The following is a 4,508-nucleotide window of genomic DNA, read 5'->3' on the forward strand; positions in this document are numbered from 1 at the left end:
ATACATTAGGGTCTGAGTGCTCCTGACGGAGGGTCGGGTGGCCGCCACTCAGCGCGGTGACAGCGCCTGCAGCAGCTGGTCACTCCGGGGCGCCGCGGCGGCCTCGCTCCTCGCCCCTCGTCCATATCACGGCAGGCCATTCTGTAGCCTCTATAGCACCGAGGACATTATATGTGATTATTTGTTCTTGCTCGCTCGTAAACAATAATGAGAGACCGCCGGGGTGCAGGAGGTAGGGAGTAGGGGACGTGGGGCAGCAGCAGCAGCAGCAGCAGTGGCCGCCAGCCGCCGCTCCTCTCGCCACGAGAGCAACTTGTGAGGTGCCGATTCGCTCTTCACAGCATGTTACCTGTAAGGCCGCGGCGCCTCTGCCTGGTGCCTGAAGGGGCCGCACGCCTCGCCTGCTCCTTGATGAAGTATTGTGTCCTCGGGGTGGCTAAACATCGCACCCCACCGCCAGGGACATCCGCCAGGTTGTGGTTCCGTCGGTGTCTGGCAACCTGTGGCACCTAGACTGGCACCGCCGCCGCCGCCGCTGACAGTTTGGTTACAGTGGAGGCCGGACGCGGGCTCAGTGTGCTCCCGGCGCTCAGAGGGTTCAAACAGCCGCTAGTCGCTGTGCAGGCTGTGCGGGGCACCCCAGTGGCTTGCTGTGTAGTGGAGAGTAGTGTGGCAGTGGTGGTGGCCGCGTCCCGTGTTGCTGCATCCTCCACCTCTCCACCACGGTCCCAATCGAGTGGATGGTATTGATTCACAAGAACATTTCCCGCCAAGAGCATCTCGTCAACAAGTTTCTAAGATTACGCTGGTGGATTTACGCCGTCACCATGACTGAGTGAAGGAGGAGGATTGATCTGTGAGGTGAGTACTGGCCCGGGGCGCCTGGCGGACCCGGGCACCACGGCAGGCACGTTACCTATGTTTACAAACAACGAGTGACGTCATGGTGTGGGTAGGCTCGGGAGGGCAGCCCCGCCGCCAGCTGGTGATGCTCCTTACCTGCCCCGCCTCACGTACTCTGCCTTACAGTCATGCTGCAAAAACAGACCAGTCAGCCGCGGCGTGGCGGGGCTACAATGAAATACCAGCGGTGAGGAGGACCAGCAGTAGGAACCACGGCATCGTTGTCTGCAACCCTGCTGCTGCTGCTCCTCCTCCCGCAGGCTGTCACCGTCGCCCCGTCTCACCCTGCAGGGCGGGACGGGACGGGGGGCGGCGGCAGCCTCCTCCGAGGTGTGTGTTAGAGGAGCGGTATCGTGTGGCGTGCAGGGCGGCGACAACCACGCCCGCTAAATTCACCCCGCTATAGTGAACCCTCATTGTCCTGCCCAGAGTGAGGCGAGGCCCCTCCCTGCACACCTTGTTGCTACCACCGCCCCCACGCCTCCCCCACCTGGCCGGGCATGCCTCCCACTCTCAGGCTCCCGGACTTGCCCACGTGACGCGTCTGACACTGTGACACCGCCTTATGGAGGAAGCAGAGCGATGCTGCCATATTGCGACGCCAGCATAGCCAGGGCCGCGGCGGTGCCACAGGGCTGGGGCGGCGTGTGGTGTGCTGCGTGTGGTGGTGGCGGTGGGACTGGTGGGGTGGTGACAGTGATGCCAGGCAGGTTGTGGGGGTGAATGGTGTTTGGGAATTAGCAGCAAGCGCAGCAGGTGACATGGTGCGGGTAAGGCTGGGGTGCGGGGCGATGGTGCCGCTGACAGCACGCTGACGGCGGGACGTGGACCAGCGGCAGGTGGTGGTGCTTGTGAGGCAGTGGAGGGCAGGGACAAAGGCTGAGTGGCGGCGCTGGTGGTGGAGTGGTGGAGGGCCTGGAGTGGGACAAAGCGTGGGCCGCGTGGCGAGTGTGCTAAGGGCGGAGTGGCAGGAGGAGGAGGAGGAAGAGGAGGAGGCCTTGTAGTGTGACGCAGTACGTGTGTGGCGTTGCTGCCCCGCGTACACCACTTCTATACCACCACCACCACCGCCACTACCACTTGTACTATGACCACCTCCACTGCCATTCCTTAGTTCTTATTCTTACCACCACCACCACCACCACCACCTCCTTCTCCTCCTCCTCCACCTGTGAGAAAAGATGTGCTTTGTCTTTTGTTAGAGTTCATTGACCCTCTCGTGAACCTAAACCTTTGTGTGGGTGGGTGGGTGGTGAGTGGGTGGGTGGGTGACAGCTTCACGTGTGGAAACCCTTACTGCTTACTTGTATATGCACGCGATGAGTCTCATTATGTGTGTCGCTTTGCATAGTTTGTGGCGGTGTGGCGGTGTGGCGGCCCAGTCAGTCTTCGCCGCCGCGCCGTCCAGGGCCGCGGTTCGTCTTGTTTTTTGTTTGGAGACACGTGGTTTGTTGTCTTGAAGTGAGGCTGGTGGGTTGTGCGGGAGTTTAAAGGCAGAACTACTACTACAACCACCACCACCACCACTATTACTACTACTACTACTACTACTACTACTACTACTACTACCACTGTTACTACTTCTTCTACCACCACTACCACTATCACTACTACTACTACTACTACTACTATCACAAACACGTATACCTGGCCCACATCTCTCTTACATACACACACGCACACACATACACACGCACAGGGTACAACCTCTACACATACACTGTACTACATCTGATCTGTGTACGTGTGTGTATTTAACAGCCGTAGTACACACAAATCTTTCTTATGTAAGTTTTAATTATGTACACTCAAAGTAATTATCTCTCTCATGTAAGTAATTATTTAATGAATTTCACGTGTACTGTGCAGAGATGTAACACACACACACACACACACACACACACACACACACACACACACACACACACACACACACGTGATCTGGATGTTATTGGCTCGAGTCATAAGTTTATTAATATAACTCTGAGATGCTTAAATAACAGTTGTGTGTGTGTGTGTGTGTGTGTGTGTGTGTGTGTGTGTGTGTGTGTGTGTGTGTGTGTGTAAATTATTCATGCCACAAGGTTGTTCAGGATAATTAAGTTGTGATTCTTCTTCCTTCCTTCCTTGTCTTCTTCTTCTCTTTCTCCTCCTCCTCCTCCTCCTCCTCCTCCTCTTCCTCCTTCTTCTTCTCCAATTCCTCTTCCTCTTCCTCTTCCTCTTTTGACCTCTTGGCATCATCGTCATTAGCAGCGTCATTTCACTTACCCCCAACATTACGTATTGCCCCCTCCTCCTCCTCCTCCTCCTCCTCCTCCTCCTCCTCCTCCTCCTCCTCCTCCTCCTCCACCTTTGTTTCATCCTCATCTTTCTTCTTATCCACAATCCCACTTTCTATCTTTCTCCTCCATCTCTCCTTCTCCCTCTTTCTCCCCCCCCCTCTTCTCCCCCATCTGTCCTTCGTCCCCCCCTTCCCCACTGTATCCCCTCACCTGTACCTCACCTCACTCGTAATCCTCCTCTACCCTCCCCATTCTCCTCCACTCATTTGCTCCCCCTCCCCTCTTCCCTCTCCCCTCTCCCCTCTCCCTGTGTGTGCCTAAGAAGTGAAGCCACGTATTGCATGATCGAAAGAGGGGAGAGAGGGGAGAAGGGAGAGGGGAGAGGGGAGGGGTAGGCAGTTCTGAAGAGGAGGTACTGGGGGAGAGAGAGAGAGAGAGAGAGAGAGAGAGAGAGAGAGAGAGAGAGAGAGTGTTACATAAATAAGAATGAAAAGAAGATAGAGAAATGAAATGTAAAAGAGAATTGAGAGAGAATCAGAGAAAGAAAGGGGAAATAAAGAAAAAGATAGGGAAAGAGGAAGAAGGGGGACGTGGATAAAGATGGGGAATAGGAAGGGATAAGAACAGGTAGAGGAATTATTAATGGGGAAGGAAAGGAGATGAAAAATAAAAAAAATAAAAAGAAAAATAAACTGAAATGAACGAAGAGGGAAGAGAGATATTAGAAGAAAGGAAAGAAAAACGAAGAAAAATTGATAAAAAAAAGAAAGAAGGAAGAAAAATGGAGGAATAGGAAGAAAAGAAAGAATTAATACTGTAAATAATAATAGAAAAAATAGATAAAGAAGAAATATTAGAAGAAACAGAAGAATAACAAAGAAAATTGATAAAAAAGAAAGAAAAAGGAAGAAGGAAGAAAATGGAGGAGTAGGAAAAAAGGAATAACAAAGAAAAGTGATAAAGGGAACAAGAAGGAAAGAATAGAAGAAGAAATGAAGAAATAGAAGAATTTTTTGTACGTAAGAAATGATAAAATAAAGCAAAATAATTGATGAAAGGAAAGAGAGAGGAAGAAAGGAACAATAAAGAGGAGGAGGAGGAGGAGGAGGAGGAGGAGGAGGAGGAGACCATTTTGGAGAGGAAATAGTAAACAAGAAAAGGAAGACAGTGTAAGACGGAGACAAGAAGGAGAGAGAAGGAGAAACGGAGAAGTTGATGGAGAGAGAGAGAGAGAGAGAGAGAGAGAGAGAGAGAGAGAGAGAGAGAGAGAGAGAGGAAAAGGAAATAGTGTCGAGAGAAGGAATGCTCAACTTGGAATGGTGT

The 4,508-nt window shown here is 52.3% G+C and overlaps 1 protein-coding gene across 2 annotated transcripts in view; it reads left to right on the forward strand.

Moving 5' to 3' along the window:
- Positions 1–531: 531 nt before the first annotated feature.
- LOC123509769 (rho-related BTB domain-containing protein 1-like) overlaps positions 532–4,508 on the forward strand; it is a 70,299-nt gene continuing 66,322 nt past the window's right edge. The window contains exon 1 of one of the 2 annotated variants that reach the window (XM_045264291.1): positions 532–861. The gene's annotated coding sequence lies outside the window, so the exon portion shown is untranslated. The remainder of the gene's footprint in view (positions 862–4,508) is intronic. The other variant, XM_045264289.1, reaches the window with a different exon arrangement.

This window comes from Portunus trituberculatus, chromosome 27 (assembly GCF_017591435.1).
Source record: "Portunus trituberculatus isolate SZX2019 chromosome 27, ASM1759143v1, whole genome shotgun sequence".
Taxonomy (NCBI): Eukaryota; Metazoa; Arthropoda; class Malacostraca; order Decapoda; family Portunidae; genus Portunus; species Portunus trituberculatus.